This window comes from Lissotriton vulgaris, chromosome 5 (assembly GCF_964263255.1).
Source record: "Lissotriton vulgaris chromosome 5, aLisVul1.2, whole genome shotgun sequence".
NCBI classification, from domain to species: Eukaryota; Metazoa; Chordata; class Amphibia; order Caudata; family Salamandridae; genus Lissotriton; species Lissotriton vulgaris.
The window spans coordinates 32,251,887-32,278,403 of record NC_141693.1 but is presented as its reverse complement, the minus strand read 5'-3'; the positions used below and the strand labels follow the sequence as shown (position 1 = coordinate 32,278,403).

General features: G+C 43.4%; 1 protein-coding gene across 2 annotated transcripts in view; it reads right to left on the bottom strand.

The window, feature by feature from the left end:
* Positions 1-26,517, bottom strand: part of LOC147710048 (butyrophilin subfamily 1 member A1-like) — a 743,009-nt gene that overhangs the window by 330,673 nt on the left and 385,819 nt on the right. Inside the window, exon 2 of one of the 2 annotated variants that reach the window (XR_015295838.1) lies at positions 3,944-3,982. The exons of the other annotated variant lie outside the window; for it this stretch is intronic. The gene's annotated coding sequence lies outside the window, so the exon portion shown is untranslated. Of the gene's footprint in view, positions 1-3,943; positions 3,983-26,517 lie in introns of those variants that run through there. 2 annotated transcript variants of the gene reach the window in all.

Genomic DNA, 26,517 nt, shown 5'->3' with positions numbered 1-26,517 from the left:
GCTGAGGGGCCCCTCCAGAGTTCAGTTGCCAGTTGCAACTATTATGTGACCCTGCTCTGAACCTCAGAATAGTTACACATATGCCACAAAGGTCCTGAATTACAGCTAAGGGAGACAAGCAGGAGCCAGGCTGGAGGTTCAAATCCATTATTCAGCCCCTAATTCATTATTGTCAGTTGGGGCAGGGCAGGTGTTGTAACTAATTTTGCAACAATGAAAGCACTTAGCAAGTTCAAAAGATCACTAATCAGGAAGCACTAAGGAAGCAGGTGCCAGCTAAAAAAATATTCTGTGACACATTAATCAGCCCCAAATTAATTCAGGTCACTTGAGGCAGGGAAGGTGTGCTTGTTGCCACAATAACGTACACTGACTGGACAACCAGAGGGTGCTGTGATGAAACAGAGGGTGGCATGGGTGGGCCAGAGGGTGGCATGAGTAGTCAGAGAGTGGCAGTGGTGACAGAGAGTGGCAGTGATGAAAGAAGAGTGTCCCAAACAGGCTGGACAAGTAGAAACAACAAGTTCGCGAAACTTGCGACCCGACAGGTAAGTTCGCAATTTGCGACATTGTACAAAACCCTCGCGAACTCGCAGAAACCCGCGCAAACACAAAAAAAAAAAAATCCGCAAATTCGCGAGAATTCGCGGATTTTGCGGATTTGCGAGTTCGCAAATCCGCAAAATTCGCGAACGCGAGATTCGCAAAATTCGCCCATGCTTAATATAAACAAATGAGAGAGTAAGGGAATCTATTCACAAGAGTGAACGGAGAGTACTCCTAGTCCCCTGGACTAAATATCGACAAAAAACATGAGAGGAGTACTACCAAGAGGAGCTCAAAGAGCGATCTGAGTGGGATGACTACAATAGGAACAGAAGAAAGTCCTTCTTTTGTTTATAAACCCCTCACTCACCAACCTGGTTGGTGACATGCTTCATCATTGGGGTCCACCCTGACAGCCGAGTGCCATCAGGGTGTGCTTCGACACCTAAACTACAGTGGAGCTGGTATTTGTGTAAATGGTGCAGAAAAAAATGTTAAAAATTGTCCTGGTATAACTTATGTGAAAATAATTTTATTTTAAAGCTACTTGACAATATTAAAATGGTGTGCAGATACAAGTAAGGTTATTATGACCGTGTGTATCTATATGTGATAGGTCTACATGTTTCAACCCGTGGATGGAAAATGCCGGGTTTTCTTCAGGACCAAAGGAAAATGGTTGGTCAGTGCACACTAACGCGCTGCCAGTCCTAGATTCCTACAACCTACTGACAAAAATCTGTAGTAGGAAGTACCTCGTCCCAGAGTGGGCGAAAAAGAAGAGCAAAAAAGACCTGAGGGAGGAAGAAAGGAAACAGTCACAAATAAACTCGTTACGTGCCTGTAACATAGTGTAGGGCTGACTCTCACGTGTCTGCTTGCTCCGTGTGCCTCCCATTAAGAACCTACGCGAACCGATGGTGTACTGTCAGACTCCCAATGGATACTACCAACTTATGATGGTGCTTACATATAGTGGGCTAACATATCTTAAGACAAAGCCCTTTGTGGCTTGCAGTGGCACACCTATCAATCATAGCGTGCTCGGTGAAAAATAATCTTTATTTAATCGGTCTCACACACTCATCGTGTATTGGTGCGTGACTCGATTCATCTCACTGACATTAGCGTGAGTTTAAACGAAGTGCGGTGTATTTTTAACCCTTCAAACATTCATAACATACAAGACGAACACACATAAAAAGACCGTTAAAGACAGGGCTTACTCCTGTTCTGGGTCTTAAGGCTTCAAGGGGTGGAGGGAAGGTTGGCCTCTGTCAGGGACATACTCTGTTGGGAGAGGGAAGGGGACGGGGTTAGGACTCATCGAGTGCCGAATCGGGAAACCAATAAAATACGGGGTTTCCGCAAAAGACCAAATCGCTGCAATAGTTACTCCCAGTTTCACAGAGTTAGTATGGCCAGGTACCTAATCGCCTCTCCATGCCGCCCGCAATGAGGCAGCGCCGGCCGCGGAATTTAGTAAGCTGCTCTCGGCTTCCGGGGTGGGCGGAGCTACGTGCACGTGTGATGGCGCAGTGCCTGGTTTCGCCCCAGTCTTGGCTACGGGGAGTGCCTGTGGGCAAAACAACTGTGGTTGTGTATGTGCTCATTTGCACATTTAACAATTGTGCTTATCCTGCCCTGACCTCAGCAGAACTACCTTCTGAACTTACCTCGGTGTGCTCACACGTTGCCCAGCAACTAGCACCTGGAATGGCTTCTATAGGGAGTCTGTGACTTATAAAATAACACATTTACCAACAAATGCTATATGCAAATTAATCAGTCCCTTTTGAACCGCTTTTGGCCGCAAAAAGTGTGGCAGGGTATGCTCAGACGTAAGTCCCTTGCTCACTTTGCCACTGGATTCAAGCAAGCCGGGCTGAAGACGGCTGGAATGCCAGAAACCGGTCCTCGGAAGCTTGTTTCCGGTCCAGGGAAGACATGGCTTGGCAGTTCGGGCTGGACTGTTCCCATGAGGCACAGGGTCAGACTGATTTGAATATAGCCATGTCTGAACTGGGGTGGCAGAGTGGGCTAAAGAACGGTGATGGATTAAACCCAGATCTTTTGACTGGGTGTGAGTGTTTGATTGATTCAGATGCTCCGTCCATCACCACCCCCTTTTGTACCGCTTTTGGCCGCCATAAGTGTGGCACGGTATGCTCAGACATGAGTCCCTTGCTCACTTTGCCACTGGATTCAAGCAAGCCGGGCTAAAGACGTCTGGAATGCCAGAAACTGGTCTTCGGAAGCTTGTTTCCGGTCCAGGGAAAACATGGCTTGGCAGTTCGGGCTGGACTGTTCCCATGAGGCACAGGGTCAGACTGATTTGCATATAGCCATGTCTGAACTGGGGTGGCAGAGTGGGCTAAAGAACGTTGATGGATTAAACCCAGATCTTTTGACTGGGTGTGAGTGTTTGATTGATTCAGATGCTCCGTCCATCACCACCCCCTTTTGTACCGCTTTTGGCCACCATAAGTGTGGCAGGGTATGCTCAGATGTGAGTCCCTTGCTCACTTTGCCACTGGATTCAAGCAAGCCGGGCTGAAGACGGCTGGAATGCCAGAAACCGTTCCTCGGAAGCTAGTTTCCGGTCCAGGGAAGACATGGCTTGGCAGTTCGGGCTGGACTGTTCCCATGAGGCACAGGGTCAGACTGATTTGCATATAGCCATGTCTGAACTGGGGTTGCAGAGTGGGCTAAAGAACGGTGATTGATTAAACCCAGATCTTTTGACTGGGTGTGAGTGTTTGATTGATTCAGATGCTCCGTCCATCACCACCCCCTTTTGTACCGCTTTTAGCCGCCATAAGTGTGGTAGGGTATGCTCAGACGTGAGTCCCTTGCAAAAAATTCCAGCCAATGGGAAGAGGAGAGAAAGAAAAGAGAAAGAACGTAAAAAACACATCCCTCAATCCCAAAAAGATGGGGCTTGACGGAGTGACGCCCCTCTCCTCCAATGGCTGGCCTCCGTTTAGGAAGCCAGCCAATGGAGAAGAGGGGCGGGTTCTAGCCCCACTCTCTGAAACATCAGTTTTCTCCCAGCGAGAGCTGTGCAAGCGCAGCCTTCGCTAGGCGAAACCTAAAAAGGAAAAAATTAGAAAGCAGGCCTCTTCCATCTACACACCCAGGATCTGTGACAATATCTCGGTATCCATCAGAACGGCCCAGACTCTACTTCAGTTTTGGAAAAAATGTTGAAGGATCTCCACTTTAAAGAATATTACATCCTGATGAATTAACCATTTACACCTCAGCTGCTTCTCCTCTTACTCATTGACTTTATACTTTTCTTAGACAGTGTAGCGTGCCATGCTGCCTTTTGGGTAGATTTGTGCTATAGAAATACATGCTTACATAATAGTCACACATTTCCTAGTAATACATGATTTTATTCAAAACTCACCAAGTTTTCCTGAAAGTCTTCCTAGAAGAAAAAGGACAAATGTTAGCAATTAAACTTAAGAAAGTAATGAATGCTATGATGCAATCTCTGCAGAACTTCATTTGAAGATTTCATGTTCTTTATTACATGTAATCAATTGAGAATATATTTGAATAATTACATAGGGAATAATGTGTTCAAACTTAAATTAGTGACAGAGATGGTTCATGAGGCTTCTCAAAAAACATCATCACTTGAAAAAAAGGCTTCTTGATGCTGCGAAAAACACTAACAAAGGGAATTCATGTTTTTAACAAGTCTGCAAACATCTTGTGAACTTTGGTCTTGAATCTACCACAAACATAGACAGATCCCTAAGAGCAACTGGCTCTTCCGTGCCTAGTGTCTAGTTATTTATCTGTTTTGTTCTTGCAATGTGTCTCAGTCAGATAAGCTAATCTGCCTCAGTCCACAACATATCCCTCAACATGATTTAACCCGTAAGGAAATGTTCATATGCTTCTAGTATTACTGTAGTTTGCTTTTCATTTGAACAGGTTATCTTCATATTATGTGTTTTTCTTACTCTTGTATCCACAAATATGACTCTGATTGAGTTAATTACATAGTTGGGTCACTTCATTTCCCCTGCTGCAAGCTCTCCAAATTACTCTTATACGGGAGCATGGATCTGCCAGCTTAGTGAATTCTTCACTAATAAAATCAAGCTCATCCAAGATTCCTTTCTTTGTTTAGGCCCTAGTGCTGGAGCCTGTCTTCCGAGCTGTCCACCTTCACTTTTAAAGGAATCAGGACCAATGCTTTTGGACTTCCCGGCTATGTCTTTGGCCTCCTCCCTTGAACTGCTAACCCGTCTCAAATCAGGCTCGCCGCTGGACCCTTGTCCTGCTACCTGTCTTGGAAGGGTTGCCCCGGCAATTAACACTCTCCTAAACCCATTGCTCAATGCCTCCCTTTCATCTGGTGAGGTTCCCGCGGCCTGGAAGCACGCCCTAATCCTTCCGCTGCTAAAAAAACCAACATCAGATCCCCTTGTTTACGCGAACTATAGACCAATCTCCCTTCTTCAAGCCATGGCTGAGGTGATTGAGAAACACGTGCACTTCTCTATTACCAGCTTTATAGAGAATAACAACTTGCTTCACGATTCTCAATCAGGTTTCCGTGCGAATTACAGCACGGAGACAGCCTTGCTAGAGATAACTGATGCCATTCGAGAGACTCTGGATGGTGGAGGAAAGGCGATTTTGGTCATGTTGGACTTGTCGGCTGCTTTCGACACCGTCCCCCATGTCGGTCTCCTGTCAAGATTATGGGAGATCGGCTTGCGGGGGACGGTGCTGGAATGGTTTAAGTCATTTCTTACCAACCGCCGTCAAGTGGTCTGGGCACCCCCGTTTTCCGCTGAAATGCCTCCGCTGGAGGTAGGGGTCCCGCAAGGGACCATTCTTAGCCCCTGCCTGTTTAATATCTACATGGCTCCTCTGGCGGAGGTAGCGGAGTCTTTTGGTGCCCAGATCATATCCTATGCTGACGACACCCAGCTTCTTTTCACATATAACAAGGGTGAAGATTTTGAGGGCAATCAGATTGGGGAGTGTCTGGAAGCCGTGTTTGAGTGGTTTCAGAGACATAGCCTGAAATGCAACTCTGATAAGTTGGAGTTGCTTTTCTTTGGAAGTCCACCAAATCCTGAGTGGAGGTCCTGGTGGCCACAAGATATGGCACCGCCTAGGGAAACCTCGTTAAAAGCCAAAAATCCGGGCATCCTATGCAATATAGATCTTTCTTTTAGACCTCAAGTCATAGGATTGACTGGAAAATGCTTTGGTATGTTGAAGATGATGCGGAAATTCCTCCCCCTAATATCTCTTCAACATAAAAAAATCATAGTTCAAGCCCTGATAGGTTCGCGGCTTGACTATGCTAATGCCCTCTAACTAGGCCTCCCCAAATATCTCTTAGCTCGTTTGCAGGTTGTGCAAAACTCGGCCGCTAGAGCTATCCTTGGACTACCGCGAAGGGCAAGTGCATCAGAGCTGCTTGAGAAACTGCATTGGCTCCCCATTGCCAAGAGAGTCACTTTTAAAATCTTGACTCTGGCCTTTAAAGCCCTTCATCACATCGGCCCTAAGTATCTCCGGAAACGGATGGCTTTTTATGTTCCAAAGAGAACCTTGAGGTCTGCACAACAAGCAAAAGCTATTGTCCCTATAATCAAGCAAGCTCGTACTGGAGGCCACTCTTTCCGTTATCTGGCCCCTTGCTGTTGGAACGAGCTCCCAATTGCTGTGCGATCATTGTCCAATTTGCTTGCCTTTCGAAAAGAGCTGAAGACGTGGCTTTTCACCCAGTAATATCTTTGCCACCTGCGTAGAGCACTGTGTTATGTACTGATTTTCTCTCTTTGCCAAAGCGCCGGGACACTCTTGTGAGTAGCCGCGCGCTATAGAAGAGCTTTTATAACATAACATAACATAACATAACTTCTTGCACATGTTAAGAAGACTTCTTCTACATGCTTTGCTTTGATGTGAATGCTTTGTTATATATTACCAGAACTACCAAGTTCAGCAAGGCCACTGGGACTTTAGCGTACCATTCTGAGAAGACTTGATTACTGTAAGGCACTACTTTTGGGATCTCCTCCCTGTTCAATTAAACCCTGTGATGTATTCAGTGGCGGCCAGTAATTTTAGTGATAGGGCGAGGCGCACACACAACCACACATGCACACTTACTCACACCCATGCATTAACAAATGTGTGCACACACACATCCATACACAATACTCACTCTCAATTATTGATACATCCACAGATGCACGCATCAAACATTTAAGAAATCACACTTACCTGCACATCTCTGCCTAGGAGGTCCCAGGAGGGTTGGGACTGCTGCCTTTTCTCATTGGTTGATCTTCGGTCAGCCAATGAGTGGAGGCAGCAGTCCCTACCTCGTCACGGAGTGGGATAGGGTCAGTGAGTGTTGCTGACCCCACCCCACAATGTGACGCAGTGTCAGTGAATGACACCCGGCCCTGGGCACTTTAGGGTGTAAACTGAAGCGTCCAGGTCTGAGGCACTCAGTGACGCTCCCCCTCATCACAAGAGGGAGGACCACAAGGTGATTGGCCAGGCTGAAAGGTCATGCCCACAGGAACTGTGACATCTTCAGCCCGGCAAAGTTCAGCTCAGGCACCAGGAGCCTGCGCATTTAGCGTATGCCAAACTCCTGGCTGCCTGACCTGGAAATAAAGAATGTCTGCCAGGCTGACCTCTGCTCAGCCTCACAGAAGCTCTTCTTTTTTGGCAAATGGTGGGTGGACATGGCCCCTCTGCGCATTTGGACGTGTGTATTCAGATGGCGGCTGCCAAATTGGTCTTCAGCTTGCCCAGATTCTCATGCTCATCACTGGCCCTGTCTGATTGGGAAACATCATTAACAACGCGGACAATACACCGCAATGCTGTTACATCGCGGTCGTTACAACGACCACGATGTTGCCACAATACGCCATTACAACGCAAGTCTTTACATCGACTTGCGCTAGATGGCGTGCTAACATTAAAAATAGTGTAGTTTACTATCCCAACACCTTCACTACTGATAAGTGGACTGGAGTTGGAATAGTAAATTACACTTTTCTAATGTTAGCACGCCACCTAGCGCAAGTCGATGTAAAGACTTGCGTTGTAAAGGCATAGCGTGGTAACATGCAGTCGTTGTAACGACTGCGATGTAACAGCACGCGTTGTAATAACACGCTTTGTAACATCATACAACCGTCTGATTTAAACTGGCCTTTCGTAACAGAGAGAATCCTGTTAAAGTTTCTGTGGATTACTTTCAGGCTGTTCTCAAGACTGTCCCTCGTCTCCTGCAAAGGAAATTCAAACTCTGTGCACCTTCAAGAGCTTTAAGCTCCTCAAAAACTTACCTCCTTTGTGTTCTCAAGTTCAATAAAGCTAGAATGGGGGGGGGTCTGTGAGGCCTCTCACTAGGTAAGTTTAGTAGGTTTATTGAAACACTCTGCAGGAAGAGGGTGCCACCCGCCAGCTTAACCAGCAACAGCTTTTCTCCACACAGTCTGGAAACATTGCTAGACATGTTATGACATGTATGGATGCAACACATCTCCCTACTTAAACAACATCAAAAAACAGTATCAATGTTTGAACATCTTCTACATACTAAATGGTGACAACATTTGAAAATCTTCTATGTACTAAATTTTAAACTTAACATTCATAGATTGTTCATGTGGGAACTATTAAATGCTGCTTAAGCATGGGCGAATTTTGCGAACCTGGGGTTCGCGAATTTGCGTATTCACGAATTCGCAATCTGCAAAATCCGCAAACTGTAGCGAATTTGCGGATTTTTTTTGTGTTCGCAAGGGTTTCTGCCACTTCGCGAGGGTTTTGTACCAGTTCGCAATTGCAAACTTACTTGTCGGCTCGGAACGGTCGCGACTATGTTGTTTCTACGTCTGGTTCATCATCACAGGTTCACAGCATCCTCTGTTTCACCACTGCCACCCTCTGGTTCACCCATGCCACCCTCTGGTACATCACTGCCACCCTCTGGTTCATCACTGTAGATTATGGGGGGGAAAAGCAAGCACACCTGCCCTGCTTCAACTGACATGAATTAATTTGGGGTTGATTAATGTGTCACTGAATTTAAACTTCCAGTCTGGCACCTGCTTCCTTATCTGTAATTTGCTTTCTGTTGCAGTGCAATTTTTTTTCCAAGGACCTTTGTGGCCTACTTGTAGCTATTCTATGAGCCTGCTGTGAGGGTCAGAGCAGGGTCATAGAATAGTTGCAAGTAGGCAACTGAACTCTGGAGGGGCCCCTCAGGACGCACTACAGAGAATGGTTACTAATGATGAGTTTGAACTTTTGCACCTGCTGAGTGCTTTCAGTTTTGCAAAACTCGTTTTTCTGTGGGGCACTTCCTTCCTCCCACCCCTCCTCCCCCCAAAATGGACTCCTTGCAAAAAAAAGTGCAGGCAATTGTCAACCTGAGGAGTTATTCTGATAAAAATCATCATTTTCAGAAGGTTTATGCTGCTTGCTGGTGGATTTCTTGTACAGAATTGCAAATTTTGTAATTTCCCGAGTGCGAGATTGTTGCTGCCCGCCGCATCTACGTGTTCGCAATTGCGAGCTCTCGCGATGTGTCGCCAAACTCCTGCGGGATCCCGCAGCAAGATCCAAAATGGCGCAGCACTCGCAAAATATTGAGAAAACAACTCGGCAAACGCTGAATGACGGTAAGTGAACGCTGCGCGCCGCAATATTGTATCCCCAAGCAAAAAAATCCACTGCGTGCGAATTTGCGGATTTTCGGCAAATTCGCAAGAGTTTGCCGATTGCGAATTTACCGAAAATCCGCTAAATCCGCGAGCGGAACGGATTTTCCGCCCATGCTTAATGCTGCTCCACTCCACACATTTTATATATCTCATAATCACTGAACCAATTAGTAGGATTTCATGATTATTCTTGAAACCTTTGTGGAATAGGTTGTGAACCATCCTTAAGTTTTTCCTTGACTTAGTTTGACATTTTCTGTGAGACAAGTTGATAATTTTGTCACCTTTTTGTGATTCCACACGTTATATTTTTATAAATTCACATATTGCCATCACTCAACAGTACAGTGTAAGGGCTTATTTTTATCATCTGCAATAGACCAGAACATGTTGACTACCCCTTCTTCCCCTTGCGTCCACGCGCACCCAATCACCAACTGACAAACCTATCACTCAAGGCTCCTTTCTTCACATCATTTGCGTTTTTCCACACCTTATGATAAGAGCATCCTTGATTTTATTACCCTCATCACTTTAAAAGGTGTCTTTCCTGTTTACTATTAGGAGTTGTGCAATATGCCCATTTTAACTTGTTTAGAGCACTTTTTCCATGGCTCTCATTGGCACAATGCCAGCTGCAATCTTTCTTTGCGCGCTCTGTTCCATCTTTCAACTGAACCATTCCCTTGAGGGTAATAAACAGATGTACAAGTATGTTCTACCCCAACGTCCTCAAAATGTCTTTCATATATGGTAAAACAAATTGTACCACATTGTGTGTGACAATAAGTTCAGGTATTTCTTCCCTATCCCATATTTCTTCAAGAAAACTCATTACTTCATGCGTTACTAGGTTGGTAAACTTTACATCTGGCCACCTTGAGTGATAATCCAGTGCCACTATGGCATATTTGGGACTTGTTCCCAGAACAACGTAAGGCCCCGAAATACAAACCCATTTTTTTTTTCAAAGTACATTCATCTTATTAGTTGCAACAGGCGGGTAATCCACACTCCTCTGTGATTTGTCACTCCATGCACACAGTGAACACCTCATTATACTTCTCTGTACGTCTACACCTAGCAAACAATACTCTGCTCTTATTCTACGCTTGGTTGTACTCACCCTGAGATGAACCTCATGTGTTAAACTCAGTAGGCTCTCCCTTAATGCTTCGGGCAACACCAACACTTAACCTCTCAACAACTTGCCATCGACAAACCAACAGTTATGTGACAATAGCTCTCAGCATGATCAGACTCTTCACATATCCATGGTCAACCCTTCGCCAAGTATCTCATGATCTCCTGTAACACCATACTGTAATTCGTACTCATATTTATTCATCTTGTGAAATTTAACGATCAGCAAAAGTACTAACAGGAGCCATCATCCGTTGATCTTCTTTCTCACACGCTTCCTGACTACTTACAGGTAATCTTTAAAGGCAATCTGCAAAGTTATTTTTCTTCCCTGGGACATATTCCATTTTGTAAGAGTACGCTAACATTCTCATATTCCAATGTGATAGTCTAGCCGATGCCTTGATCTTGTCCCTTTTTTGTTGAAAACACCAAATAATTGATGGTGGTCTGTGCACCGGATAAACTCAGGTCCCCATACAAATTTCCTGAAATGATCTTCACATCACTAACAAGCCAGGACTTCATGCCCAGTAGTGGAATATGGAAATTTGGCATCCCTCCAGGGTCTTGATGCCTAAGCGAAAGTGACTTCTATTTTTTCCTCTGTATTGGGTCAATGTAGCACCCAGACCCGTACTAACGGCGTCCGTGCAAATCACACATTTGCAATGTGTATCAAACAGTTTCAGAGCAGGAGCAGAGCTATATCTTTTTTCAGCGGGGCAAACTCACTCTTGCACCCCTCACATCATTCCTATTTTTTAGCCTCAACTTCCTCATGTGTACAGTCTTTCAAGCAAACACTGCTATAAACTGGAAATAATATTCCGCGACCTCAAGAAATGATCGTAATTGGCCCTTGTTCAATAGAGATGGGGCTCCTTGAATGGCTTTTAACAATCTGACTTTAGACGATATACCCTTTTAATCAAACCAGTGCTCCTATCTTTTAATACACTTTTGTGTGTGAAGCCTTTGAGTGAGCTCAATGCTTCCTTGAAAATGTCAGGGAGTTTCTTCTCCTACTTAATTTCAGACAGTGCATTCACATTTGTCCCTGTACCTAAAACTAGGTTTGAGTGATTGGGTTTCAAGCTCAACCGTTCACTCTCTAGTGGCAAACCAAAAAAGCAGGAACCATCTTTAACAATATATATTTTCCAGTGAGTTGTAACGCCATGGAATCTTAAAGTACCTTTAAAATATCCCGCTAAATCAATAGGTTTGTTGCCATATGCCACAAACCTATTTAAAATATGGTTGGGAAATTTACTGAGCTGTTCTTCCCCAATTAAAGTTTAGAGGGCGCTTGAATCGGCCATCAATAGTGTGCCAAGGGATTGTCTTTGTTTGTAAAAGTTACCACTTCACTTACTTGTAATAAAAACTCTTCAGGATGTCGTCTGTATCGTCAAGCCCAACATTTGCAACTGAACTTTGCAGGGAAATATCTAATTTTCCCTTTGCACATTCTTGCAAAATGGCCCTCTAACTTGCATTTCTTGTATATTTGTCAAACTGCAGGATGTGCAAAATAACCATTCAGTCCACACTTGTAACACAATATGTCTTTGTCTTGACCATTTGTATCCTGCTTGATTTAGCTTTTTCTCTAAGTGATGGTAGTTTGTACGCTTGCTATCTTCTTAGCATTGCCAGCTGCTATTTTCTTCAACCCTTCATCCGCATTCTCTGCCTTTTTGCACTATCTATTGCTTTCTGCAAAGTTAGATTTTCTGTATAAAGTAATTTTCCTTGGGTCCCTTTGTCACACACTTTCTGCACCAATTGGTTTGTAACATGTCATCGAGAAAATTATTATAATTACAAGTTGATGCCAATAACCCATAATCCACCAGCACCAATCGGTTTTGTAACATGCCATCGAGAAAATTATTATAATTGCAAGTTGATGACCATTACCTTAAATTTGCCAGTAAGTTGTCTAACAATTCTCCTGGTTTCTGAGTCCTTCTCAGAAACCTAAATCTTTCCACTACCTCATTTCTTTTCCTGACATAGTTTATGTCCAGTTGTGGCATGGCTATCTCTAAGTCATGCATTTCCTCTTCTTTATCTTCTATTACTTAGAGCAGTGCAAGATGTTCTAGAATTTGTCAGCCTTCTGATCCTAGCAATGCTTAAGCATTGACAATTTGCATGAGGTAGTGAATATATCACCTCCTGTGGCTCCCACATACGCCTCAAGGCATTCCTTCCAATCCTCTTGATTTGTTATTGGTTCATTGCGATCATGCGGGGTATGCACCGTACCGGGGGGGGGGGGGGGGGGGCGTTCCGTACCTGTTTTGGGGCGAACTCTGCTTTTACGGCTGTTTTCAACTCCCGTAGAAAAAGGGTCGTATGGTGCGTACCCAACACGAATCGTACTTGCCGTTTGGGAAAAGCATCCGCGAACCGTACAGATGTCACGTACAGCGGGTTCCGAGGGAGATTCGTACGGGCATTTGATTCGTACGGTCCCTGTACGATTCGTACGGAGTCCAGCTCCTGGTACGGATCGTACTTCGTCGTTCGTACGGGGGACGTTGCAGGGTACGATTTGTATGGGAAAAACGCTCTGAACGGCAATTCGGAGCGCTTTTTACCGGATCGGAATCGACCCCTTTGTGTTGTACAATTTACAGTTAAATAGTTGTTCTTTATTATATTTACATATATTTTTTCGCTATTGTTGCTCTTTCTCCTGTTATGCGCTGTAATGTCTTGTTTGTTCATTGCACCAAACATTGCTCGTTTTTCAAGCTTCCTGTAGCTAGACAACAAAACATTAACCACAAGATGCATCCGCTGCTCACTCTGCTAGCTAACAGACACCGGTCATGTAACACAGCTCAAGCAGTAGATGCAGCTCGTCTGCTTGCTCTCACATGTTTCCTCAAAATGTACCAATGCTCCTCTTTTGTGTTTGTATTGTCCTTTCCCCTTCTCTACCATGCAACACCACATATGTTGAAGAGTTTACAGCATTAAGAGTATTTTAGGAGTTGATGTCCTTCAGAAAAGAGCTTGAAGACCTGGCTCTTTTCACCTTCGTGGTCTACTGCTCAGGTTCCATTCCTCAGGGATATTGGTGGCTAGGCCAGTATGCCTTTGAGGTCACAAGAGCGCTTTGTATTATCACAGTTCCAAAAAGAATATAATACAAAGCAATTGAGTACCACTCAATAACTGAGAGTAATATAGGATAGGCAGCCAACTGATCAGTTGATTACGGCTAAATGATTGCAAATAGTATTGGCAGTATAATATAGATACACATCTATATATTGTTTATTGTATATGGTATATTATAGATTTGTATACTCCTCTGCCCCACTCAGTCTGGTTTCAGACCCAACCACAGCACTGAAACTGCCCTCATCGCTGCCAAAGATGTAATCTGCATGACTCTGGACAGAGGAAACACAGCTGCCCTCAGCCTCCTGGACCCCTCTGCAGCATTTTACACAGTCTCCCACCACATCCTCATCCAACACCTATACTACATTGCAATCCAAGGACACACACTCCGATGGACCTGCTCCTCCCTAGCTGGAAGGGCCCAGGCAGTCAGTCTGGCACTGAAATGAAATGAAATGATTCGTACTTGTAAAGCGCACTCATACTCATGAGTGTCTTGGCGCTATACGCATACCGCTGTGGAAGCCTTCCTGTACTAAGAACTTTCTTGGAGAGAGCCAAGATGACGAACTGACGCCGCCAAGCGAAAGTAGCAATGTTGAGAGGCTCCCGACCCCTTTGATTTGAAAAGCGGGGAAAAGAGCTTTTTTCATGAACGGGGAGCGCTAAAACGTTGAGTTAACTATTATTTTCACCGGAATACGGAACTGTGTGCAAAATAAGCTAACAAACTTATTCTGAAAAGGTACTGCAGATACAAGCTTCTCCCTCTTCAGAGATATCGGGCAGCAAAACGGAGTCTATGTGGGGCGTCTGGTCTCACCGCGGGCACAGCGCGTTGCTCACCTGACATCAGCGGATTGAAGGCGCTGCTACGGACATCAAGGGCTGACGCTGATGCGGTTCCTGCATCGCTGCTGGGGGTGGCAGACGCTACCGACTTGGAGACTTGCTCTGAACCGACAGGTTACGGGACGCTGGACCAGGTGGACTGGGTGGGCGGTCCTGGTGTTACTCCCAGGGAGCGAGGAGTGTTACGAAGGCTTGGAAGCTGAGCAGGCTAACAGGAGGATATCCCCTAAGCTAAACACTCGATCAACCCTGGCTGGAAAGGCTGCAAAGATAGACTCCCCTGCAGAAAATACATCTACGGTTTCAAAGGTAATGGGAGATTTGTCTGGAGCAGGTGCTGGGCAAAAAATAACGGGGACTTTAACACCGACTTTATTAACTGCACAACCAGCTCTTAAGCAGTTAATTAGACCTCCTGTCTTTGTAACGGACCAAAAAATTAATCATTCACAAGACAGTAACAATACAGCAGGGGGGTTTAATGGCAAAGATATGATTGATGCTGGAGCTACCCAATTAACTCAGAGCGGGCGAGACAAGGCTGCTTTGGTACCAGTAGAATACCTCCCTAGCAAGGAAAGAGTTTTAAATGCACCAACCGCTCTGGCCCTGGCTAGTGGAGGGGCTGAGTCAGGGGCTGAATCAGCTACTATTAGTTTAAATACGCCCTCTAAAGATACTACGGATGAAATAACAATAATGTGTAGTCCACAGACGGATGATACTATGGTTAATTCAAGGCAAAAAAATGTGGAAGTTGACACAGATGGAGGGGAGTCCGCTACAAATAACTATGACAAAGATAGTAATAGCATTGACTTGCTAGCAAACTCAACAGATTTTGCCTCTCTAAGTGTAGAGGGTGAGAAAGAGGGTTCTCCATGCACGCTAGAAGATACATCAATGGACTGTCCAATAGTAGACTCAAGTAATATGGATGTCGATATACCTGGATCTGAAATGGTTGTGACGTCTGGTAATGAGGCTTGCCCCGTTGAGGAAGTTGAGATAGCTGAAGAGGGAGTAAATATGGAATACGAAGAAATTCCAGATGAAGAGGGGAAAGGAACTACAGGAAACAAGATAAACTGTTCTAGATTACCAGGCTTAAAAAAGGGGAAAATGAAAGCCAAGACTAAACTTAAGAACATTATTAGCAGTCCTTGGGTTAGGGACTTGTCTTCAAACAATATAGGGAAACAATTGAATAGAGACGAGAGTCCCTTAAGAAAATGGATGCAGGCGAAGGGAGGGGTCAAGAGTATGGCCCAAAGACTTTCAGGAGCGAGCCCTGAGGATGACTCTAATTCCAGGACCGATGTAAATATTTCCATGAGATCTAGTAATTCAAGTTCACCTGTGCTGGAGTCAACTACAAGCGTCTCTAATATCCCTGCTGTTGCAATAAGTGAATCAATTGCTAATACAATAGCCTCAGACACAAGCCCTACCCTTATAACTAATGGTTTTGAACCTATCTGTCTCAATGATGCAGTTACTGTACATACTATCAAAACATCTAATAAATTGGCTTTAGTCCAAAGTTCTGCGGACACAGGTACAATTAACAAGACATCTGAAATTCCCTCAGAATCAACCATTAGTAGTAAGTACACTGCTAAAAACGCTTCTGGGGTCTCTCCTTGCCCACTTCTGATTTAGACACCGATCTTAACATATCGACCGAACAGGCCGGGGCGATGAGTGCGCAAATACACAGTGATGATAATATGGAGGCTGTAAATTTGAATGTTTCCTCTATGGATTTGATTATGCAAACTCTTATGGCTCAACGACAAGAGGAACAACTACACTTTCTGCAACTGCGTGAGGGCAACTCAAAACTTCAGATCTTTATGTTGGAGGTATCCAGTAAGTTAGGTGGGGTCACGCAGGAAATAGAGGAATTAAAACAAAGAGTTGTGGAGGTGGAAGAGGGGGCCTCAAGATCCGAATCTTTATCACAATTACATACTGGACGAATAGCCAAGCTAGAGGCAAAGGTTGAGGATTTGGAGAATAGGGCGAGAAGATACAACATTAGACTATTTGGGGTCCCTGAAGGGTCAGAAGGTGCAGACCCCGGTCCTATGTCGTGAAATGATTTCAGAAAGCTTTTGTTGACTTATCAGACTGGGATTGGGACTCCCAACTGCAACGAGTGCATCGGCTGCCACTCTTTCAAAGAAATAAAGATAGTAAATATCCACGACCTCTCTTGATAAATTTTGGGAACTTACTGTTAAGACAAGCGGTATCTTTAAAAGCAAGGCCAAACAATCCTGTAACCGTGGACAATATAACTTTTTTTGTTCGATCCGACCTGAGCAAGGAAACAATGGATAAAAGATGGCAGCTACGCAAGATGATTGACTCATTTAAAGCGATCGGATGTACAGTATACCTACAAGAGCAAGCTAAGCTAAAGGTGATCAAAAATGGTCAGGTATACTTCTTTACGGAAGAAAAAGAGGCTGAACAAGCACTGACAAAACTAAGTACTTAAAATGAAAAAACAAATTGGAATGGGACATGTAAAAATTGACTATTGACTATATAAGACACAATATTGCTTTTTTGAATCCTTTGTTTCTACTTTTCTCTTTTTTCTCCCTTTTTATTTTTTTTCCTTCCCCCTTTTTTTTCTCTTTTTCTCCTCTTCTTTTCTAGATGTGGGGGGACTATCAGAATAAATGCTAAAATACATACTAAGTAGTCAAATGTGCATTGTAAACGGGAGGGGAAGAGAAGGGGGGGAGGAATTGAAAGAAAGGATTTTACATGATGTAGGCATGCTTACACGTGCTCTTTTTCCTCATAAAGATAGTACTGTCTGAATCTTCTACTCAGAGGTGGTCGACTTAAGCCTCTCCACACGCTACTTCGCGATGCTGCTACGCCAACTGCAGCAGGGTATAGAGGGGCGCTCTCCCTCAGGGAACTCTAGGGTGGGATGGGTCTGGGTTAGGGGTGGGTGTATAGGGGGAAAAATCATATTGCAAGAAAGAATAACCGACAATTGGAGAGCTAAATGTTCTTTATTTCTCTTTTCTTTTAATCAGTTTGAAATGCAGAGGAAATTTAAATACATAGTTATAAGATATGTTTTTCTTTAGATGTCTGGCGTGGAATGTTGCTGCTCTTAATAGTAAATATAAGAGGAGATTTGTACAGGAGGAACTAAATTTGTATAAACCGCACATAGCACTTGTTTCGGAAATTCATATTGGCTTTCAAGATCGCAAGCTTTTGTCACAAATGGGGTATGAGCTTGTTGTCTGCTCAACTTTAGGGGCATCAATTCGAGGGGTAGCAATTTTGAAACAGAAGCACTTAAGAATGGAAATTATTAAAACAGCAGCTGACACAAGGGGGAGGTGGGCAATCACCCTGGTGCAACTAGAACATAAGTGGTATGTATTTTGTTTGGTTTATGGGCCTAATATTGATGAAACAAAGCTTTATGAACAGTTAAACATAGAGCTATTGGAATGGGAGGGTGAACTGCTGATAATGGGGGATTTTAATTGTGTTATGAATTATAAGATTGACTCATCAAGAAAAGGTACTATAATAAGGATGCGTAAAGTTAGGGCTGCAATCGTGGAACTGGGTAGATTGCACAGCTTGAAAGATGTTTGGTGTACTAAACATCCTACTATAGCAGGGTTCACATACTATTCTGCACCCCACAAAGCATGCTCCCGGATAGACATGGTATGGGCAACAGATAATATCATGGAGAATTGCAATATAGAACTTTGCCCAAGAGTGTCATCAGATCATAATCCTATATTGTTTGAATTTAACATTCTTGATAGGGAGCAAATACCCCGACAATTCACATTTCCTACATACTTATTTATGGACGCTGTATTTATTTCGAATTTAAAAGAACATATAATAGAATTTATAGCATTCAATATTAATTCTTCTACGATCAATTTTGTATGGGACGCCTGTAAGTCTAGTATAAGAGGCTTCGCTCAACAATATATTTTAAGAAAGAACGCGGAAAATCGGAGGGAAACTAAATCCACTACCTATAATATTCTACTAGCTGAACAACATTTGGCAGAGACCCTCACATAGGCGAAACTAAATGTGGAAAAATTAAGAATTGAATTAGTGACGTTACAGTCAGCATTGAAAAAGACGCTCAGGGAGAGATATAGCGCTAAAATCCATAAATATAACTTGACACAATACGAAGGGGGTGACAGAATCGGCAAAGTCCTCGCCTACAAAGTAGCAGATGAGAAAGCCAAAACAACCATTAAATCAATTAAAGGCTTAGACTCTACTAAGTATGATAAACCGGATCAGATTTTAGATCAGTTTGCTAAATACTATTGCAATCTATATACCCCAGAAAACACCCCCCAAGATAATATCATACAATACTTAGAGAAATATATGCTAATTCAACAAGACAATGAAGCTATTAAACATCTTAGCTCCAAAATTACAGCTATGGAAATAAAAACTGCTATACAAGCACTACCCTCAGATAAGGCTGCGGGTGAAGATTGCCTACCCATAGAGCTCTACAAAATATTTTATAAAGAACTCCATCTGCTCCTACAACTAGTAATCGACTCTATTGTGGAAACAGGAAGTGCCCCCCTTCTTGGAAAACCGCAAAAATTGTGTTTTTTCTAAAAAAAGGCATACCTCAAGAAGAACTTGGGTCATACAGACCCATTTCATTGATCAATACAGACGCTAAAGTCTTTGCCAAAATTTTGGCAAATCGTCTAGCACCTATTATGCCTGAATTAGTCAATTCTCAGCAACATGGGTTTGTGGTGGGGAGAGACACTACCATCCATATTAATACGGCTATCACCACATTTGATGTTGCTTCAACTACTCTCACCCCACTCGGAATGGTTATGCTGGATGCAGAAAAAGCATTTGACCGAGTGGGGTGGGAGTACTTGTGGGCGGTATTGAGGGCTTTTGGTATACAGGGACAATATCTTGGATGGGTCCGCTCCCTATATGAACATCCAACGGCGATAGTAAGCTACGCAGGAATCAATTCGGCCAACTTTCCAATTAAGAGGGGAACTAGACAGGGTTGTCCGTTGTCTCCCCTGCTTTTTCCCTATCCTTAGAGCCGTTTTTAAATGCTTTAGTGGCTCAGGATAATATGACTCCGGTACAATATGGTAGGAAGAGTTTAAAAATAACTGCTTTTGCGGATGATATATCTTTATTTACCACAGATTTAGTTAAGGCTGTACCAGAGATATTTGAGGAAGCGTCAAAATTTGGAGAGGTGTCAGGCTACAAACTAAACGTGAGTAAAACTCAAGTTATTGCTAATTACAAACCCGCTCAACCAGTAACAAGTCAAGTCAAAAGATCTTTATTCGGAATAAAAACATCCATAAAAGTACAAACAAAAACATTTTAAAAAACATTCAATTCAATTCAATAGTTACAATTGGAGAATAGTCCGAGGAAAAAACGAGCACGATCAAATCAGAATCCAATTACAATTTCACAATTATACCAGATTTGTCCCTCCCTAATGATAGATTTAAAAAATTTTAAAAGAAAGAGAATATCTTATAGTATTATTTAAAAAGACACTGTTTAAAAACACACAATTTTAAAACCTTTGTTAAAAAGGATAAACATCACGTTGTTATAATATTATCTAGTGCAAAATAGAAAGTGCAGTGTGCGTTAATTATGCATCAATATTAAGGGTGACTCTCGATCTGACAGCAGCTTTGAGAAAACAGCTCATCCTAAGGATGACTTCATCTGATCCCAATACCTGGAAAGACCGGAGTGCCAAGTTAAAATTAGTCAATCCATTTTTCTTACAATAGGGCATAAGATAATGTACAGTGAGTTTTTTATAAAAACCACAAAAGAACAGGAAATGCATAAGACTTTGCTTCATGTCAGGGTTGCAAGGGCAGTTTAAGGTTTCGAGGTATTTATTGTATCCCAGCGGGAAGTTCAGTAGATTAACTATACTCCCATCTCGGAAACGAAACAGTAAACCCCTTACCCATCTACCAAGATGCAAACGCAAATATCTGTATGGTGGGCCAGGTTTTTTAATATGTGGTTCAGAGTAGGCCAAATATTTTACAACCGTGCATTTAGTCTGATTCTTTCTGTCCCGCTCTTCACTATATAAATCATATAATGCCCTTAAAATGATAGTCTTATGGGATCGATTTATTAGGTGTGGTGATGTGAACAGGGAAGCCAAACCCACACTTGCAAAGCACTCTTTTACCGATTTCAGCCATGGTATGTGGTGTCCCCTATCACACTTTAGGCAATCCAAAATAATCTCACGGGTCAGTGTAGCAGCCGTGTTGTTCCATATCTTTATCCAGAACAATGCTGGTCTTGATCTCACAAAATCCTCTATGTAAGGGATATTTAGTTCGTTATGACATACATAGTTTGGAGAACAAATAACCCCCCCCCCCAATACCTTACGACAAAATCTATTTTCTTCTATTTGAATAGGGGTGCAGTTGGTATAACCCCAAACCTCAGCGCCGTAAGTGCCGGTTGGCATACATTGGGTTTGATATATCTTAACCAGGGGAGTTATCACATCAGCTTGGTTGGGTTGTCTCAAGGAGGTTACACAATTGATAGCCTTGCCCAACTTATTCCTGGCATAAGAAACATGTGCATGCCACGTACCACTATTTGAAAATAGGAGCCCTAGATAGGGAAAAGTGCTGGTGCTTTTTAAAACACTTGACCCTGAAGTAATCTGGGGGATTTTGTGATTTTTTGGACCACAGCTCATAATCAATGATTTTTTAAAATTAGTTGTTAGGCCTAAATCGGCCATAAAAAGGACAAACCCTGAAATTAAAATACGCAGTGCCTTCGGAGTGCGGCCCATCAGGACCGCATCGTCTGCGTAAAGAAGGGTGGGTATAGGGGCTCCATTAATGTAAGGCACATCACTAGTTAAGGTGCTCAAAGTGCCGCTTAGCTTGTTAATATACAAAATAAATAGGAGAGGGGCCAGCACACACCCTTGTCTGACCCCCCTACCAATACTAATATCATCAGAAACTTCACCCATTTGATTCACACGTACACAAGCTTTAAGATCACGATGTAAAAAGGCTAAAAAATGTACCAGATGGTCATCTAAACCATATTCAAGAAGGGTAGACCAAAGCCGGGAGCGGTTAACAAAATCAAAAGCCGAGCTCAAGTCCATAAAACCAAAGTATAAAGGGGATTTCTTTGCAATATTATATTTTCCCATGATCAGGTTCAAATTCAAGCATTGTTCCACCGTTCCGACACTACTGCGGAACCCAAACTGGCTAGGATGTAGGATGTTATTCTCATCAGTCCAAGTTCTTATCCTTTTAAATAAGATCCGTCCCAAAACTTTTAAGGTGTTATCTATTAAGGAGATTGGGCGGTAACACCCAGGATCCAGCCTGTCACCCTTTTTAAAGATGGGAACAATAATGCTACGTGACCATGTTTCCGGAATATCTCCTTCAGTTAAATTGTTAAAAACATTGCATAGCAATGGGGCCCAAAAATCTGGCTCACATTTTAATTGGTCTATGGAGAGCCCATTAGATCCGGGCGCTTTGTTCCCGGCGCTTTCTAAAATAGCATCAAATACCTCAGATGTGGAAATAGACATTGGGTGTGGAGGGGGTAACAGCAAAGGAGGATTATCTGGTGTTGCGTAGATTTTACCAAAATGTGCAACCCAGGTAGGACCAGTAATGTTACAGTTAATTTCGGTCAGATTAGAACCGATAGATCTTATTTCCTTTACCTCCTTCCCAAAACCAGTGGTATCTTTCAGGTCAGCAGATCGTGCCAGGGAATCCCAGTGGGTTTTCAGTAAATCATTTGATCTGGTGCGTAAAGCACACTTGTACTCTGCTCTGAGCAGCCTTACCCGCAGTATGTCCCTCGGTTCAGCTTTTAAGGCTGCTCTAAGCATCCTGTTTGCTTTTGAGCATGGGGCATCAAACCATCTGGGCGTTTCCTCAGCCTTGCTAGAGGCTGGTCTGGAAATTTCGCCTTTAATTACAGTGCAGAGTTCAGAGAACGCTTTAACCACGTTGATCCCATGGTCCTCTGTGGTGAGACAATCTCTGATCAAAGTTGGATATGTTTTACATACTCCTGCCAGGATTCCCTTATTGTCTGCTCCCTTCCAGATTACCCTCAAATTATCTGTTGAGACTTCCAAACCCCTTGCACCTATTTCGCGTCTTGGACACTTACCCTTCGGTATTGATAAGTGGATGACAATTGGGTAATGATCACTGTGAATTTCACACACTACTTCTGCCCTTATTAATACCTTTGCAACGGCGTGTGAAACAAAAACATAATCAATCGTTGTACCACCCCCGTGACCAATAAAGGTGGGGAATGGAGATGCATGGTTTTCCATACCTGCATGTTCCATGCAATTAACGAGTTCACTAGTAGCAAGAAAATCTAACAGTTCTATACCTCTCTTACATGGGGGATTTCTGAAATGTACATGTGCATTAAAATCTCCCCCCAAACATATGCCATCAAATTTCCCGTATACCTGTCCATCCATGATTACATTAATAAAATCAAATAAGAGAATAAAATTTGGGTTAGGTTGGGACAGAAAATCATTGTTATAAAAATTGATTAAACACAGTTTTATCCTCTGGGTATACGAGAGTGCCATGAAACTAGGACAATTTGTTTGTAGTTCGTCAATTTTAACTTCAGCAGAAATTTTTATCCAAATGGACAATCCACCACTAGGACGACCAGCCAAAGGGACCGGGACAGTCCTATTATGGCAACTATACCCCTCAAACAATAGGTCCTCAGCACACCAAGTTTCTTGGAACATCAATATGTCGTAGCAATTGACACAGTCCCTCCATGAAGGAATTCCCATCTTGGACTTCAAGCCCGCAATGTTCCAACTAAGAATTGTTAGGTTATTGTTTTTATTATTCCTCGAACAGGGACCCTGGATAGTACTTGGGGCGGATTTAGGTGTAACATTGCCCTGTTGAACGCTTAGTGGGCTGGGTGGAGAAATCTCCAGTGTTAACAGGGCCGCCTCTGAGGATAATTCCTCTGACTGTGCTGCCTCAAAGCACACGGAAAGTGGTTCGGTGATTTCAGTGGGCAGTCAATCCAAAGAGTCCAGGTCCTGGAATATTCCAAATCTATTCTGTAGGGGGAAAACTGGGGGGGGTTGCATCATCTTGTGGGGAGGACGATAAAAATATTTTAAGGGTAGTGGGGTCACCACAGTAGACGGGCCATGACGACCAGGATTGTAGTTCAACAGGTATTTTGCAGTGCCCGGGTTTCTAAAGTTAATTACGATGCAGTCCCCATTGATGTTTTTGTAAAGGGGGCCGACCCAGGTTACTCGCCGTGTGGTTATGATTTCTTTTGCAATATCATAACCCACTCCCTTGTGCTTTGTTAACCAGTCTATACACTTATTGTGAAGTTGAACCCATGATTCTCCTTGACCTTCCTTGAGCGGTGGGATTCCAGCCAGAACTAAAACATACAGACAAGCCTCAGGTGGAAGATGTAGGGCAGGGCCTTGATGTTTGATAGGCCTATTGTCCTCCTGCGTGATCTTTTTATCGTGCTTGCTGGGGTTGACAGTGCCCTTCTGTGCTAAGGTGGTCTGCTTCGCTGCATTACTCTTTCTAATAGGATTAATTAATAGTCCGCTTGCATCATTAGCGGAGACGGAGGGTTTGGACGAAGTGACATGTGCATGTGTAGGGTTACATGGGGGTAAGGGAGTATTGGTTTGACAAGCAGACGAAATACTGCCTGTTATACCCTTACTTTTAGACACCTTAGGTGTAGCAGACTGTACTGGATTGGTAATGGCTTGTTGTTCCACTGTCCTGGTATTGTCATGGTCACCTGTAGTGAGGACACGGGTAGTGGATTCAAGGTCTTTTAGCAGACGTTCTGCTCTCATTTTGTCCAAGTTCGCTATACCTTTTCTCTTTGCAACCTCGTTTTTAATTGTATTCTCCAATTTATCAAGTCTTTTAAAAATATTATTAAATTGTTTGATCATTTGACCTTCCAAATTTTTAAAAATTGTATCAGCAATAGTCTCAATAAGGTTCCCTTCTGACTTGGAATAGTGACTAGATTTGTCAATTCCGTGGGGGGACTCAGTCTGGGTGGAAATAGATATATGATTTGACCCCTCGTTATTTATAACGACCACATCACCCAGATGCGGTTGATCCTGTGTGGGTACTATATGTTGGACCAACTTTTGTCTCTTCCCTTTATTCCACATACTTTGTGGGGTTGGTTGGTTAACAGTCCTTAGTGGCTGCTTCCGTTTGTTGTGGGTTATATTAGCAGGGCCCCTCTTTCTCTTGGCTGCAGCTTTATCGGATACCTTGTTAACAGCTTCTGTAGATGTTATTACTGGGGCATGGCCAAGAGTCACTTCTGGTGCTATATATGTGACAGTGTCATCATCGTCTAAGACAATTGGTACTTCAACAGCGGGATGTGAGGGTTTTACAACAATTATTTCAGGATTTATATGGGTATTGCCATTACCATTGGGACTGCTGGTGGCATGTAATTGATTAATACTCATTGGACCCATTGAAAATCTCCTTTCAGTCTCAACAATCTCGTTGAATGCAGTATCTATCAATGCCTCAAACGACGTTAGCAGTGTTAAAGGGGACTCTGCGTCCTGGATAAGGATGTCAACATTATTACTTGTAGTGGTACAATCAGCCATTGCAGACAGCCTATAGTGTGACTAACCTTATTGAAAGTGTTAGTGGGGTGGCCCGCCCGACCACTGTTGACCTCTGAGGGCCTCAGAGGGCCCGCCCTTTGCCCGGGCTTCGCCCCGGGCGTCCCGCTCGCGTCCCGCGGTGCGGGGCTCTCCTTCCTTTGAAGGGCTCTGGCGCCCCCACGCAGCGCGACCCGCGTCACTGCAGACGCGCCGCCGCGAGGCCTGCCGGGATTTGTGGTCTCCCGGAGCGGCGGCGCGGAGTCCGGTGTTCTGGGACTCTTGGCGGTGGCTGGCTGCTGCTGCTGCAAGGTGCTGGCTCCCCTCTGACTCTCGTGGCGGTGGCGGCAAAATGCGGTGAGTTTTTTGGTCCCCACAGTAATCTCATCCAGAGCACTGGTCACCTGTCTCCCTGTGTACCGAGTCCTTGAGCCCCCATCCAGACTTCAGTAGGAGACATCCGGCTGGCTCCTCGATTCGCCCGGCGTTCCCCCAGTAACAGGACTTTGTCTAAATGCTATCTATTTAGGAATAAGGTTAACGGCCGATGTAGGTAAAATACTATCATTGAATTATGATCCATTGCTTAAGGAAATAACTACATCCCTTAAAAATTAGCATAAGATACCACTTAGTTTGGTAGGACGTATAAATTTAATAAAAATGAAGATCGTACCTAAATTCTTGTATTCATTTAGATCCATTCCAATGCAACTTAACCTTTTTTTAAAAAAATTATAGGGAATCTGTAGTAGCTTCATATGGGGATATAAAAAAGCTTGTAGGTCTATTACGCTCTTGAAACTTCCAATTGAAAAAGGCGGTTTAAACTTCCCGGATTTTAAACTATATTTTTTTGCAACTTTCTTTCGTCGTGTACGCAGTCTCGTGAAAAATTAAAACTCACTTTTTTTTCATCAATTTATGTTGGGACCAGATAGCAATCAATTTTTGTGCCGTGTGCATGATCCAAATTACTTTAAAAGAGTCCAATTTAAGACTGCTAGACACAATAAAAAAAATTGGGACCAAATCATGATTTTGGACAAAATTTCCTTCTTCAATGCTGAGCTTCACCTCTGGGGGAACCCAGGAATGCCAGGTATCTTTTCTGACGGAGCTGGGTTATTGTGGATAAGACATGGCATAATTACCTTAGGGGACTTATATGGCTCAGACGGGTTCCTAAACTTCACTACATTGAAACTTATATATAAACTAAATGATGGTATGTACTTTAAATACATACAGATCAGGGACTTTTTAGTTAATAAAATGAAAATTGAGAGAGCTGATCATTCAGATACTTTA